The 16,923-nt window shown below is 45.8% G+C and overlaps 1 protein-coding gene across 1 annotated transcript in view; it reads left to right on the top strand.

The window, feature by feature from the left end:
- The first annotated feature begins 380 nt into the window (after positions 1–380).
- The window catches only part of LOC143924770 (ankyrin repeat and fibronectin type-III domain-containing protein 1-like), a 552,097-nt gene continuing 535,554 nt past the window's right edge, over positions 381–16,923 (top strand). The window contains exon 1 of the mRNA XM_077449225.1: positions 381–527. The gene's annotated coding sequence lies outside the window, so the exon portion shown is untranslated. The remainder of the gene's footprint in view (positions 528–16,923) is intronic.

The raw sequence follows: 16,923 nt of genomic DNA, 5'->3' as shown, positions 1-16,923 counted from the left end.
ATTAACTGCCTTGTTGCCAGGGGACTTCACACTGCAGAGAGGTGTGCTGCTGAAATTACTGGCAATGAGAACGTTAAGCTCCACTGCAGAAGCAGGAGGGGGGAAAAAAAATAAGATTTCAGCATGTGTAAAAATGGCACAAGAAGATAACATGTTCTATACTTCTCCTCTGACGTTGGATGTTGTTTACCGTTCCCAACTATTGAATGACTGGTAGTGTTTGGTGGTGGTGGTGGTGGGGGGGTGAAAGATTTGAAGAATCTCTTAGGGAGAAATGGGGGGGGGGGGGGGCGGGAGAAAGGATTTGAAAAGGGAAGGAGGGGCAAGGATGGGGAGGGAGAGACAAGCGAAAAGGCGAAGATTGTCTATAAAAGAAGGGGGTAACCTCGCTGGCGCTGAATGACAGGGAGGTGATCTAGATGCTCCTCTCTCATTAAACATTCCTAAGAGAATCAGGCTGAGCGAGAGGGACAGAGAAGAGACGGCTGCTAGGACCAGACCGCAGGAGCGATGCTGGGGCTTCTCTGGTATCCTTTGAACATTAGAAAATGGATAGAAGGAAAATGCAATGGTTGTTGTTTGTGCATGGGTGAGACGGGGAGACAAATTGTGGTATTGAGGTGGGGGTGGGGTGTTGAGGGGGGGCACTGCAGACCTGGGGCTCAGGTAGACGTGATGTCATGGAGTCACAGGTACAAGTCTCAACTGATTTATACAGGTTACACTTTTGCTACCTTTATAACTTGAATTATAGAGACATCCAGCACAGCGGCATGCCCTATGCTCTGACCATTACTGTTTTAACTCTTCTGCTGCTGAAAAAAAAAAAAGAAAATAAAAAAAGGTCCAACGGTTGCAGGAATGATATTTCATGCAGAACATCTGCGCTATTGCCCCAGCTTTCCTCCCTCTTGCTACAATACAGATAGCGACATTACAGATAACAGTAACATGGTCAACCTCTGCATCTTGCCCCCCTGCTTGAGTTGATTACTCATCCAACCCTGCTGGCTAAAATAGTCTGCGGAGGTATTTGTAGGGCAGAAACCAGAACTGAGGTTCACAGGAACAGTGAAAATGGATTTATATATCTTTATTATATATCCCCCCGTCATCCAAAAGTCAGCCTGTGTTGGTGGAGGTGATCTCCATAGCAGATTGCAGACGTTTCCAGGAGCAATTATATGCTTTGCGCCAGCTGAGTGATGGTGGCAGGAGCAGTCAGTGGTTAAAATTCTGTGAATGTCTGTGTGACTTCATGTCTGCTCTGTATGACCGGGGACAAGAGTTTGTTTTTAATAAAATGTTCATGTTTTATAGCTGTAAGTGGGAGGTTTATGCTTCGCGAGTGGGAAGTTTTTCTTCCTGCGGGAAAACATCCACCTATAGAGGTTTGTATACATTTCTATGATGTCAGGCGTTGGGTGTCCCTCATAATGGTCTTTATGTGGCTTTGTGTCTTTGACGAAAGTTATCATGAATTCTCTATGCAGGAACATTTTGTGATGTGGGAAATTTGTGCCCTGATATTACTCAGTGCTTATGTCCTGATATCTGTGAGTGAGGAAGATATGTCCTGATATCTGTGAATGAGGAAGATGTGTCCTGATATCTGTGAGTGAGGAAGATGTGTCCTGATATCTGTGAATGAGGAAGATATGTCCTGATATCTGTGAGTGAGGAAGATGTGTCCTGATATCTTTGAGTGAGGAAGATGTGTCCTGATGTCTGTGAGTGAGGAAGATGTGTCCTGATGTCTGTGAGTGAGGAAGATGTGTCCTGATATCTGTGAGTGAGGAAGATGTGTCCTGATGTCTGTGAATGAGGAAGATGTGTCCTGATATCTTTGAGTGAGGAAGATGTGTCCTGATGTCTGTGAGTGAGGAAGATGTGTCCTGATATCTGTGAGTGAGGAAGATGTGTCCTGATGTCTGTGAGTGAGGAAGATGTGTCCTGATGTCTGTGAGTGAGGAAGATATGTCCTGATATCTGTGAGCGAGGAAGATGTGTCCTGATATCTGTGAGTGAGGAAGATGTGTCCTGATATCTGTGAGTGAGGAAGATGTGTCCTGATATCTGTGAGTGAGGAAGATGTGTCCTGATATCTGTGAGTGAGGTAGATGTGCCCTGATGTCTGTGAGTGAGGTAGATGTGCCCTGATGTCTGTGAGTGAGGAAGATGTGTCCTGATGTCTGTGAGTGAGGAAGATGTGTCCTGATGTCTGTGAGTGAGGAAGATGTGTCCTGATGTCTGTGAGTGAGGAAGATGTGTCCTGATGTCTGTGAGTGAGGAAGATGTATCCTGATGTCTGTGAGAGAGGAAGATGTGTCCTGATGTCTGTGAGTGAGGAAGATGTGTCCTGATGTCTGTGAGTGAAGAAGATGTGTCCTGATGTCTGTGAGTGAGGAAGATGTGTCCTGATGTCTGTGAATGAGGAAGATGTGTCCTGATGTCTGTGAATGAGGAAGATGTGTCCTGATGTCTGTGAGAGAGGAAGATGTGTCCTGATGTCTGTGAGTGAGGAAGATGTGTCCTGATGTCTGTGAGTGAGGAAGATGTGTCCTGATATCTGTGAGTGAGGAAGATGTGTCCTGATGTCTGTGAATGAGGAAGATGTGTCCTGATATCTTTGAGTGAGGAAGATGTGTCCTGATGTCTGTGAGTGAGGAAGATGTGTCCTGATGTCTGTGAGTGAGGAAGATGTATCCTGATGTCTGTGAGAGAGGAAGATGTGTCCTGATGTCTGTGAGTGAGGAAGATATCTGTCCTGATGTCTGTGAGTGAGGAAGATGTGTCCTGATGTCTGTGAATGAGGAAGATGTGTCCTGATGTCTGTGAATGAGGAAGATGTGTCCTGATGTCTGTGAGAGAGGAAGATGTGTCCTGATGTCTGTGAGTGAGGAAGATGTGTCCTGATGTCTGTGAGTGAGGAAGATGTGTTCTGATGTCTGTGAGTGAGGAAGATGTGTCCTGATGTCTGTGAATGAGGAAGATGTGTCCTGATGTCTGTGAGTGAGGAAGATGTGTCCTGATGTCTGTGAGTGAGGAAGATATGTCCTGATGTCTGTGAATGAGGAAGATGTGTCCTGATGTCTGTGAGTGAGGAAGATGTGTCCTGATGTCTGTGAGTGAGGAAGATGTGTCCTGATGTCTGTGAGTGAGGAAGATGTGTCCTGATGTCTGTGAATGAGGAAGATGTGTCCTGATGTCTGTGAGTGAGGAAGATGTGTCCTGATGTCTGTGAGTGAGGAAGATGTGTCCTGATGTCTGTGAGTGAGGAAGATGTGTCCTGATGTCTGTGAGTGAGGAAGATGTGTCCTGATGTCTGTGAGTGAGGAAGATGTGTCCTGATGTCTGTGAGTGAGGAAGATGTGCCCTGATGTCTGTGAGTGAGGAAGATATCTGTCCTGATGTCTGTGACTGAGGAAGATATGTCCTGATGTCTGTGAGTGAGGAAGATATCTGTCCTGATGTATGTAAATGACAAGAGTGCTCATGCCTGGGAGTGAGGAAGATGTGTCCCGATGTTTGTAAGTGTGTAGATATTTCCCAACGTTTTTAAGTGAGGAAGATATGTCCTGATTTCTGTGAGTGATAAAGAGGTGTGCTGATATGATTGTGGAAGACATGTCCCGATGTTTGTGAGTGAGGAAGGCGTGTTTGTGATGTTTGTAAGTGAAGAAGATGTGTCCTGATGTTTGTGAGTGAGGAAGACATATGTTCTGATGCCTATGAGTGAGGAAGACATATGTTCTGATGTCTATGAGTGAGGAAGATGTGTCCTGATGTCTGCGAGTGAGGAAGACATGTTTGTGATGTTTGTAAGTGAGGAAGATCTGTCCTGATGACTGTGAGTGTGGAAGACATGTGTCCCGATGTTTGTGAGTGAAGAAGACATGTCCTGATGTCTGTGAGTAAGGAAAACGTGTCCTGATGTGTGTGAGTGAGGAAAACGTGTCCTGATGCCCATGAGTGGTAAAGACATGTGTCCTGATATGAGTGTGGAAGATGTGTCCCGATGTTTGTGAGTGAGGAGGGTGTGCTGTGATGTTTGTGAGTGAGGAAGATCTGTCCTGATATCTGTGAGTGAGGAAGATGTGTTCTGATGTCTGTGAGGGAAGAAGATATGTCCTGATAACTGTGAGTGAGGAAGATATGTGTCCCGATGTTTGTAGGTGAGGAAGACGTGTCCTGATGTGTGTGAATGAGGAAGGCATGTGTCCTTATGCCCGTGAGTGATAAAGACATGTGTCCTGATATGAGTGTGGAAGATGTGTCCCAATGTCTGTGAGTGAGGAAGATATTGTTTCACGTATAGAATAACTCCATAACAGATAGAGTGCCTTGCAAAAGTATTCACCCCTCTTGGCTTTTTACCTATTTTGTTACATTAAAGCCTTTAGTTCAATGTTTTTTTTAAATCCGAAATAATATGTGATGGATCAGAACACAATAAGTTGGTGAAGTAAAATTATAAAAAATATATACAATAAACTATTTTTCAGAAATAAAAAAATGATAATTGCCATGTGCGTATGTATTCACACCCTTTGTTATGAAGCCCATAAAAAGCTCTGGTGCAACCAATTACATTCAGAAGTTACATAATTAGTGAAATGATGTCCTCCTGTGTGCAATCTAAGTGTCACATGATCTATCATTACATATACACACCTTTTTGAAAGGCCCCAGAGGCTGCAACACCTAAGCAAGAGGCACTACTAACCAAACACCGCCGTGAAGACCAAGGAACTCTCCAAACAAGTAATAGACAATGTTGTTGCGAAGTACAAGACAGGTTTAGGGTATAAAAAAATATCGAAATCTTTGATGATCCCTAGGAGCATCATCAAATCTATCATAACCCAATGGAAAGAACATGGCACAACAGCAAACCTGCCAAGAGACGGCCGCACACCAAAACTCACGGACCGGGCAAGGAGGGCATTAATCAGAGAGGCAGCACAGAGACCTAATGTAACCCTGGAGGAGCTGCAGAGTTCCACAGCAGAGACTGGAGTATCTGTACATAGGACGACAATAAGCCGTACGCTCCATAGAGTTGGGCTTTATGGCAGAGTGGCCAGAAGAAATCCATTAATTTCAGCAAAAAACTAAATTTCACGTTCTGAGTTTGCAAAAAAAAAAAGGGGGAAACACCCAAAATGTATGGAGGAAGATGCTCTGGTCTGATGAGACTAAAATTGAACTTTCTGCCCATCAAAGAAAATGCTATGTCTGGCACAAAACCCAACACATCACATCACCCAAAGAACACCACAAAGAACATCCCCACAGTGAAACATGGTGGTGGCAGCATCATGCTGTGGGGATGCTTTTCAGCAGTCGGGACTGGGAAACTGGCCAGAGTTGAGGGAAAGATGGATGGTGCTAAATACAGGGATATTCTTGAGCAAAACCTGTACCACTCTGTGTGTGATTTGAGGCTAGGACGGAGGTCCACCTTTTAGTAAAACAATGACCCCAAACACACTGCTAAAGCAACACTTGAGTGGTTTAAGGGGAAACATGTAAATGTGTTGGAATGGCCTAGTCAAAGCCCAGACCTCAATCCAATAGAAAATCTGGGGTCAGACTTAAAGATTGCTGTTCACAAGTGCAAACCATCCAACTTGAAGGAGCTGGAGCAGTTTTGCAAGGAGAAATGGGCAAAAGTCCCAGTGGTAAGATGTGCCAAGCTCATAGAGACTTATCCAAAGCGACTTGGATCTGTGATAGCCGCAAAAGGTGGCTCTACAAAGTATTGACTTTAGGGGGGTGAATAGTAATGAACATTGACTTTTTCTGTTATTTTGTCCTATTTGTCGTTTGCTTCACAGAAAAAAAAAATCTTCAAAGTTGTGGGCATGTTCTGTAAATGAAATGATGCAAATCCTCAAACAATCCATGTTAATTCCAGGTTGTGAGGCAACAAAACACGAAACATTCCAAGGGGAGTGAATACTTTTGCAAGGCACTGTATGTAAATGATGAAGTCATATGTCCTGATATTTATGGGTAATGAAGACATGTGTCCTGATATTTATGAGTGAAGAAGACATGTGCCCTGATGTCTGTGAGCGAGGAAGACGTGTCCTGATGTCAGAGCGATGAAGATAGGTGACCTGTTTGTAAGTCATGAAGACATCTGATCACTGTGTATGTGAGAGCTCTGTGGTCTGATCACTGTGTATGTGGGAACTCTGTGGTCTGATCACTGTGCATGTGGGAGCTCTGTGGTCTGATCACTGTGTATGTGGGGGCTCAGTGGTCTGATCACTGTGTATGTGGGAGCTCCGTGGTCTGATCACTGTGTATGTGGGAGCTCTGTGGTCTGATCACTGTGTATGTGGGGGTTCTGTGGTCTGATCACTGTGTATGTGGGAGCTCTGTGGTCTGATCACTGTGTATGTGGGAGTTCTGTGGTCTGATCACTCTGTATGTGGGAGCTCTGTGGTCTGATCACTGTGTATGTGGGAGTTCTGTGGTCTGATCACTCTGTATGTGGGAGCTCTGTGGTCTGATCACTGTGTATGTGGGGGCTATGTGGTCTGATCACTGTGTATGTGGGAGTTCTGTGGTCTGATCACTGTGTATGTGGGAGCTCTGTAGTCTGATCACTGTGTATGTGGGGGCTCTGTGGTCTGATCACTGTGTATGTGGGAGTTCTGTGGTCTGATCACTCTGTATGTGGGAGCTCTGTGGTCTGATCACTGTGTATGTGGGGGCTCTGTGGTCTGATCACTGTGTATGTGGGAGCTCTGTGGTCTGATCGCTGTGTATGTGGGAGTTCTGTGGTCTGATCACTGTGTATGTGGGAGCTTCGTGGTCTGATCACTGTGTATGTGGGAGTTCTGTGGTCTGATCACTGTGTATGTGGGAGCTCTGTAGTCTGATTACTGTGTATGTGGGAGCTCTGTAGTCTGATCGCTGTGTATGTGGGAGCTCTGTAGTCTGATCACTGTGTATGTGGGAGCTCTGTGGTCTGATCACTGTGTATGTGGGAGTTCTGTGGTCTGATCACTGTGTATGTGGGAGCTCTGTAGTCTGATCACTTTGTATGTGGGAGTTCTGTGGTCTGATCGCTGTGTATGTGGGAGCTCTGTGGTCTGATCACTGTGTATGTGGGAGCTCTGTGGTCTGATCACTGTGTATGTGGGAGCTCTGTGGTCTGATCACTGTGTATGTGGGAGTTCTGTGGTCTGATCGCTGTGTATGTGGGAGTTCTGTGGTCTGATCGCTGTGTATGTGGGAGCTCTGTGGTCTGATCACTGTGTATGTGGGAGCTCTGTGGTCTGATCACTGTGTATGTGGGAGCTCTGTGGTCTGATCACTGTGTATGTGGGAGTTCTGTGGTCTGATCACTGTGTATGTGGGAGTTCTGTGGTCTGATCACTGTGTATGTGGGAGTTCTGTGGTCTGATCACTGTGTATGTGGGAGCTCCGTGGTCTGATCACTGTGAATGTGGCAGAAGAGTACTTGATACATTTAAACTAAACACAAAGGGAAAAGTAGGAGTGCAGACATTTATGTCTGTCCCCTCCAGACTCCAGAACACAACCGGGGATGTTCCAGCTCAGTGTACCAGCAAATCTGAATACATATGGGTATCAAAACTGCATTTATAGACAGATCTGTTTTGTTGTTTACACACAGTCTGTAAAAAAATGCAGGCTGATTCAAGCTATCCAAGTCCATGAAAAAATAAATATAAATAAAAAAATATTTTTTCATCATTTTCACGTTATTGGTTGTTTATTCATCATATATTCATTTATACATTGGACTTCAAAGGTCTACATTCATATATGATTTTTGCATTGTATCTCTATGTCTAGTGGAGTGTTGGCAGCTTATTAGTTTATATGCACAATTTTTCTAACACATGAATATGCTTTGATCTAAACCATTCCATTGTAGCTCTGGCTGTATGTTTAGGGTTGTTGTCCTGCTGGAAGGTGAACCTCTGCCCCGTCTCAAGTCTTTTGCAGACTCCAATAGGTTTTATTCTAAGAATTCCCTGTATTTGGCTCCATTCATCTTTCTATCAACTCTGACCAGCTTCCCTGTCCTTGCTGAAGAAAAGCATCACCAGAACATGGTGCTGCCACCACCATGTTTCACGGTGGGGATGGTGTGTTCAGGGTGATGTGCAGTGTTAATTTTCCACCACATATAGTGTTTTGCTTTTAGGGCAAAAAGTTAAATTTTGGTCTATCTGACTAGAGCACCTTCATGTTTTCTGTGTCTCCTACATGACTTCTCGCAAACTACAAATGGGACTTCTTATAGCTTTCTTTCAACAATGGCTTTCTTTGTGCCACTCTTCCATAAAGGGCAGATTTGTGAAGAGCACGACTAATAGTTGTCCTGTGGACAGATTCTCCCACTTGAGCTGTGGATCTCTGCAGCTCCTCCAGAGTTACCATGGACCTCTTGGCTGCTTCTCTGATTAATGGTCTCCTGTCCAGCCAGTCAGTTTAGGTGGACAGCCATGTCTTGGTAGGTTTGCAGTGGTGCCATACTCTTTCCATTTTCGTATGATGGATTGAACTGTGCTCCATGAGATTGTTCAAAGCTTGAGATATATTTTTATCACCCAACCCTGCTTTAAACTTCTCCACAACTTTTTTCCCTAACCTGTCTGGTGTGTTCCTTGGCCTTCATGATGCTGTTTGTTCATGAAGGTTCTCTAACAAAACTCTATGTCTGGCAGAAAGCTAACACTGCACATCACCCCAAACACACCATCCCCACCATGAAACATGGTGGTGACCATTGAGTTGGCCCACAGTTTGCAGCTATAACAGCTTCCACTTTTCTAGGAAGGCTGTCCACAAGGTTTAGGAGTGTGTCTATGGGAATGTTTGACCATTCTTCCAGAAGCACATTTTTAAGGTCAGGCACTGATGTGGACGAGAAGGCCTGTCTCCCAGTCTCCACTTTTAATTGATCCCAAAGGTGTTCTCTCAGGTTGAGGTCAGAACTCTGTACAAGCCAGTCAAGTTCCTCCACCCCAAACCCGCTAATCCATGTCTTTATGGACCTTGCTTTGTGCACTGGTCCATATCATTTGGTGGAGGGGGGGTTATGGTGTGGGATTGTTTTTCAGGGTTGGGCTTGACCCCTTAGTTCCAGTGAAGGAATCTCTTAAGATGTCAGCATACCAAGACAAATTTGGACAATTTCATGCTCCCAATCTTGTGGGAACAGTTTGGGGATGATCCTGTTCCAACATGACTGAACACCAGTGCACAAAGCAAGCTTCATAAAGACATGGATAAGCGAGTTTGGGGTGGAGGAACTTGACAGTCCTGACTTCAACCCAATAGAACACCTTTAGGATGAATTAGAGCAAAGACTGTGAGCCAGGCCTTCTCGTCCAACATTGCCTGAGTCCAGTGTCAACATTGTCAGTGCCTGACCTCACAAATGTGCTTCTGGAAGAATGATCAAACATTCCCATAGACACACTCCTAAACCTTGTGGACAGCCTTCCGAGAAGAGATTAAGCTGTTATAACTGCAAAGGGAGGGCCAACTTAACATTGAGCCCTACAGACAAAGACCGGGAAGCCATTAAAGGTCATGTGCGTGTAAAGGCAGATGTCCCAATACTTTTGACAATATCGTGTTATTATATTGTATATATTTTCAATTCTTTTTTTGGCAAATGTTGTGGCCCCTGACATTGTTAAATGTATCCTCAACTATACTATAAATAGATAAATAAAAAGATTCCTGGAAATTGTCTTTAAAGCCTTCACAAAAAAACATAGATAGTCGCATGAAACAACAGACGATAGATTTGATGAAACAAGAATTTTAAAGCAGAAGCAGAAGATTTAATAAAAAAAGGGTGAAATTTGAGTTAAAAAGGCCTCACACCCATGGAGTGTTCACATAGCAACTGACAGCTCTACTTATGACCCGCTAGTATAATAATGCACCGCTGATCCATATCGCCAACATATCGCCCCTACAGAGGATTATCACAAACTAGAGGGATTCCGTTTAAAGAACATTTTCCTTTTTTCTTGTGTTTGTAATTTACGATAATTTAACACAGGGATCCTCAAACTACGGCCCTCCAGCTGTTGTGAAACGACACATCCCATGAGGCATTGTAAAACTCTGACATTCACAGACATGACTAGGCATGATGGGAATTGTAGTTCCTGAACAACTGGGGGGCCATAGTTTGAAGACCCATGAAAAAATTTGTGGAATGGACTGGAGAGGAAGGTGGGTCTGGATGTTGTATTGGTTTTTCTTCTGTATTGTTTTTAATTTTGAAGGATGACATATGTTTTAAATAATATGCATAGTAAATATTCTGTAGCAATCTAAAATGGATTCGATTTTTTTGTGCATCTTTTGTAAAGTTGTGAGTTGCCTTTTGTAATGTATTTCAGTTATGTATCAGTAAGTACTGATGTGGATGAATTATTACTTAGCTACAGCATTAGTAATACATCTAATGTGTAGAAGACAATGAGGAGCAATAAATAGAATTTTTAGGGTGCAATACACTACTATACAACACTAAGATTTCCTCAAAAGTTTATTAAACATTAGGTTAAAATATCGTGCCCATATAAAAAACAAATGCACTCATTACCTAATTTTTATAGTGCTTAGTCTCAGAGCGGAATTGTACTGGTGGATCTCGACATGTTTCACCCCTTAGGGCTTCCTCAGGGGATGAAATATCCAATAATGATCAAGGCATTCCTGCGGTTACACATAAGTAGCTTGAATTTAAGGTTTGAACTATTCAAAGATGGTCGCAAAGATATCAAATCATAAAGGGCTCTATGTGACCACAGGAGGCACACAAGGACCAAAAAATTGTATTTCTAGAGATCACCACACGGGGCATGAGATCCTCCCTGAGGTATATAGGAGGTGATTTACAAAAGCCGTGCGCCTCTACCGAGGACCAATGCACATTTCCATATTTACGAAATGGTGCGCCAGTATAGTGCCCCGTACACACGAGCGGATTTTCCATCGGAAAAAACTTGGATGGTTTTTCCGACGGAATTCCACTCAAGCTTGGCTTGCATACACACGGTCACACAAAAGTTCTCTGAACTTTCAACCGCCAAGAACGTGGTGACGTACAACACTACGACGAGCCAAGAAAATTAAGTTCAATGCTTCAGAGCATGCGTCGAATTGTTTCCGAGCATGCATAGGAATTTTGCACGCTGGAATTGGTACAGACGATCGGAATTTCAGACCAAAAGCTCACATCGGACTTTTGCTGTCGGAATTTCCAATCGTGTGTACGGGGCATTAGAGTGCGAATCCCCCATTTACTGTAGTGATCTCGCGCACGGGAGAATGTAATCTGTGCGCCATTATGGACATGGTGCACGGCATCTCCAAATCAATATTGACAGAAAATGGAGGTGCCAATATTATGGGGTCATGTGAGGAAGTTTAGTAACAACTGCCCAAGTAATAAATATGCCCAAAATAGAATGAGAAAGTAACTTTTTGAGAGAAATCCTGCTGTGCCAGCAAGTAAGTTTAGAACTGCGCGAGATCAATGTAAACAGTGGCTCTTGCACTCATTCACATGCGTTTTATCACTGCGCGGCCAAAATCTTAGTAAATGTTAAGCAACGTACATGCAATTGCATGGGTTGAACGGGTGCACCCCTAAACCTGACAATTAATTTTTTACATTGGTTCACCTTTATGTATTTTTTTAAGGATATTTGCACACAGGTCATGTTAGCATGTTACGTTGCCAACATGTGACTTGCACCATATTAAAATTATGTAAAAAGACTCTCGCTTCTCTAGCTCCTCCTAAAGGGGAATTTAACCTCCCCCCTCTAATGCATATGATTTCTATGGGCTAACTTTTGCTTTTAAAGGGGAACTCCGCACTGCACTCCATTCTCAAAAGGCTGTGAGCTGCCTTCACCAATCCAAGCCACATCCTTTTTTAGAGCATACAACAGGGCCAAATAGGAAAGGGCCGAGAATAGCAATCACCCAACCCCCTCCCGAACCATACAAGGCCACATGCACTCAACGTAGCTGTCTACCTTTGGGGCATGTTGGGCTCAACCCAATAACCACCACAAAGCACCTTGTACCCACTAGTTTAAAGGGACTTTCTTCTGTAAAGCCCCCTGTCTGCAGCCCCCCACAACGCCAGCCTAGGTTTGTGTGGAAGAGGCCCTTGTCCCCCTGAATACGGGAACAAGGTGGTTGACTTTTGGGGTGCCTGAGCCCCTCCTGTCCCCAAGCATCCACCCTCCTTTTGTTAGTACGTGGGATGGGAACAATATTTTTTTAGTTTGGGGTGGTATTTTTCACGTGACGGTTCTCATTTTAAGCCTTAAAAGACCCAAATAGCCTTTTGTGTATTGGGGGGTGGGGGGGGGGGAGGCTATTTTTTGTTTTGCTGATTTGTAAGTTTTCTCTAAACCCATACATCTTTGAAACAGCATTTTGGTTACATGCTACAGAGATGCACCACTTTACAGGCAGAGTAAGCCCCCCACCCAAGATACTAGTGTAGTGGCCATAACCAGTTGCAGGACGGCCTTGACTTAATGGGCTTACCGGTTACCTTCTCTTGGCCTGCTCTTCCACTTCTAGGGGTTCCCAGGGTTGATACCCAACGACTTGTACACTGACACAGATGAAGTCCTTTCAAAAAGGTTTTATTCTGCAGTAGAACTTTCAATTAACACAGTCTCTTAGGGAACAGAGGGCACGGGTGAAGAACTTAGACGCCTTGAACTGTAGGTCTAGCAAAGTCTCTATTTCCACCCAGAGAGTAGCCACTCGCAGCTGGGTACTTCTAGGCTGAACAGATCTCTAGCCAGAGATCAGGGGCAGTCAGCACGTTGACTCAAACTTGAACAAATAACTAAGGGCAACCAGGAACCTTTTTGCTCCGTACCTGGAACGTTTCCTTTATGGTACTGGAAAAGTGTGAATTTGTCAATGTCCTTCTCAACTCAGTAACCAGGCAGTTCTCAGGATGCCACTTGCCGGCCCTCCTCCGAAGAGTCCTCCCCCGGTCACTTCCACGAGCTGCGGTGTCCCTCCAAGCCGAGAGCACACCGGACACCTTGAATCCTCCCTCAGTTACTGCGCCTCGGACCAGCAGGTTCCAAGACTCGGGAACAGACGGATCCCTACCCCAGACCAGGCAGGTCTATCAGGGGCCACTGACAGGATCATGTTGCAGGGTGTTGAACACCCCGTGACCGGGACCCCTCATGGGGCTACCCCGGTCCTGGAACCAGACCAGATCACGCGGGCCTCTCTAACAACTCCGGAACCCCGAACACGTGACCCACACCCGTTTAAGTAGCCCTTCCCAGACTCCTCAGCGGGCCCCGGCACTCCCACCGATTGGCTCCGAGAAGACCGATACCCAAACACCCAACTAGACTTAGTTCTAGCCTGTCATGTGCCCCTCACCACATGACCAGGCAGAACTTCCAAGCACAGCCTGGCCAGACTGGTGTTAAGGCCTACCTACACAATTAACCCTCAGAACCTTTACCGTTCTGAGGCCAAAAACAAAATTTACAAGCGTGTGACATTTGATCCCAAATGTCATCCGCTACACTAGCTTTTAAGCAATTTTGCATTTTTTAAGGCACTGCTCCTTGTTTCATTTTTGGCATTGTCCAAATTGGGACACATTACCATTTTAAGGCCAATAACTAGAATATAAACCAGCCACGTGGGGACCAGCGAAATTACCAAGTAATTTCTCATAGACGGCAATAGTATTTGTTGTATAGCTTTTGCCCATGTTAGGCTCTTTGTTTGCCCCCCTGGACCGGGGTGTGGTTGTCCCTTCTGTAATTTTGTAGCATGCTGGATGATGTCCTTAATTTTGCACAGGGGGGTGGCTTATTTTGTGCTAGCTGTGTGTGAAATGCATTTGTGTTTAGTGATGGACGAACTTCCGACGGGACGTTTCGCGAACGCGAAACGCGAACGGACACAAACGTTCGCGAAAACGACCGTTCGCCGCGGGCTCCATTGACTTCAATGGGAGGCGAATTTCGCAAACCTTTAGGTCGAATTTGCGGCCACGGGGTAATTATTAGGGGGTAGCACGTAGTCCCACCACCTGGACAATAGCATAATACATGTATGAGGTGAATTTGGGATCGATAACTACAAGCATTTTTTTTTTATTTGGGAAATTGTTCTGACAATTCAGGACTATGGAGCTAATGAAGGCAATGGAGGAGAGGGAAGGTCAGGGACCAGGGTAGGCAAACAAGAGGGTGCAGGAGATACAGAGCACTGACAGCAGCACCGTAATACAGAGCACTGACATCAGCACCGTGACATACAGCGCTGACAGCAGCTCCGTGACATACAGCGCTGACAGCAGCTCCGTGACATACAGCGCTGACAGCAGCTCCGTGACATACAGCGCTGACAGCAGCTCCGTGACATACAGCGCTGACAGCAGCTCCGTGACATACAGCGCTGACAGCAGCACCGTAAGCAGCCCCAGGAGGAAGTCAGCACAGCACAGGGATGGTGTGATCCCCTCATAATAAGAACCCCCAGGAGGAAGTCAGCACAGCACAGGGATGGTGGGAGCCCCTCATAATAAGAACACCCAGGAGGAAGTCAGCACAGCACAGGGATGGTGGGAACCCCTCATAATAAGCAGCCCCAGTAGAAATATGACACCGCTCAACCTCTTCAAAGAGGAGGGTAGGGGCATATAGTACGGTGTGCTTTTTTGGGTCAGGGAAGTGAGCCAAATGAATTAAGAAGGTCTGTGTGCTTGATTCCAAAAATTGTTTATAGACATATACATGGTCTACTGATCACATGTGTTGAATTCCTCCGAGATCCATGCCTCATTCATTTTTAGAAATGTGAGGTAGTTAACACTGTCGTGAGCTAGGCGAGTACGCTTATCGGTCACAATCCCCCCTGCTGCGCTGAACGTCCTTTCGGACAGGACACTGGATGAGGGGCAAGCCAACAGTTCGATTGCAAATTGGGCAAGCTCTGGCCAGAGGTCAAGCCTGCCCACCCAGTAGTCTAGGGGTTCATCACTCCTCAGAGCGTCCACATCGGCCGTTAACCCAATGTAGTCGGACACCTGACGGTCTAGGCGTTCCCTGATGCTGGATCCGGATGACACCTGTCGATGGGTCGGCTGAAAGAATGACCTCATATCCGAAGTCACCAACACATCTTCAAACCGGCCTCTTCTTGCAGGCGCTGTTGGATTGGTACCCGCAAATCCTTCTCTGGGAGTGGGAATTGCTCCTCTGCCAGCGCACGCAAAAGCAGAATGCAGCATTTCTCGAAGCAAGGCCTGGAAGTGCTGCATTCTGACAGCCCTCTGCGACGGCGGTAACATTTCCGCCATTTTGTGTTTGTACCGGGGATCTAAGTACGTTGCCACCCAGTACTGGTCCTTGACCCTCATGCTTTTTATACGGGGGTCCCTATTAAAACACTGGAGCATGAAGGCCCCCATTTGCACTCAAGCGGAAGGTATGTGGTGGTGGTGGTGTTGTTGGTGGTAGTGTCTTTGGGGGTGCACATAGCAGAGAGTGAAGAAGAGGGTGCAGATCGAGAGGATGAGGAGGGTGCAGAAGAATAAGGCTGAGTGAGCCACTCAACCAAGTCTGGTGCGTCCTTTAAAGTAATTGAACGCACCTTCTGCAACTTCCCACTTTGGCTCAAGGCTGTTGCTCCTGCCCTACCCCTACCACCCCTGCGGAAGGGCCTGCCTCTTCCTCTGCCTGTCATTTTTTAAATCACCCTGTGACAAAACTCTTAGTCCCTATACCGCTGAAGGACTGCTGCAGTATAGGGCAGCGGTCAGCAGTAGTGCACGTCAACCCTATGTATTGTGGACCGATAGCGGTCCTTACAGAACAGCAGACTGTACTGCACTCAGGCCTATGTACCGTAGCACCCTATACCAAGTTACCAGTCCTTATAAAAACTTTTGTGGACCAAGCAGGTTGTGTGTTAGTGTTTAGCAGACTGTGCGTCAGTCCCTATACCGCTGAAGGACTGCTGCAGTATAGGGCAGCGGTCAGCAGTAGTGCACGGCAACCCTATGTATTGTGGACCGATAGCGGTCCTTACAGAACAGCAGACTGTAACGCACTCAGGCCTATGTACCGTAGCACCCTATACCAAGTTACCAGTCCTTATAAGAACTTTTGTGGACCAAGCAGGTTGTGTGTTAGTGATTAGCAGACTGTACGTCAGTCCCTATACCAATGAAGGACTGCTGCAGTATAGGGCAGCGGTCAGCAGTAGTGCACGGCAACCCTATGTATTGTGGACCGATAGCGGTCCTTACAGAACAGCAGACTGTACTGCACTCAGGCCTATGTACCGTAGCACCCTATACCAAGTTACCAGTCCTTATAAGAACTTTTGTGGACCAAGCAGGTTGTGTATTAGTGTTTAGCAGACTGTGCGTCAGTCCCTATACCGCTGAAGGACTGCTGCAGTATAGGGCAGCGGTCAGCAGTAGTGCACGGCAACCCTATGTATTGTGGACCGATAGCAGTCCTTACAGAACAGCAGACTGTACTGCACTCAGGCCTATGTACCGTAGCACCCTATACCAAGTTACCAGTCCTTATAAGAACTTTTGTGGACCAAGCAGGTTGTGTGTTAGTGTTTAGCAGACTGTGCGTCAGTCCCTATACCGCTGAAGGACTGCTGCAGTATAGGGCAGCGGTCAGCAGTAGTGCACGTCAACCCTATGTATTGTGGACCGATAGCGGTCCTTACAGAACAGCAGACTGTAACGCACTCAGGCCTATGTACCGTAGCACCCTATACCAAGTTACCAGTCCTTATAAGAACTTTTGTGGACCAAGCAGGTTGTGTATTAGTGTTTAGCAGACTGTGCGTCAGTCCCTATACCGC

This window comes from Lithobates pipiens, unplaced genomic scaffold (genome assembly GCF_037356315.1).
Source record: "Lithobates pipiens isolate NorthernLeopardFrog02 unplaced genomic scaffold, aLitPip1_a1.2 Scaffold_22, whole genome shotgun sequence".
In the NCBI taxonomy this organism is placed as follows: Eukaryota; Metazoa; Chordata; class Amphibia; order Anura; family Ranidae; genus Lithobates; species Lithobates pipiens.
Note: the sequence above shows the minus strand (reverse complement) of the source record. Positions and strands in the feature narration are given on the sequence as shown.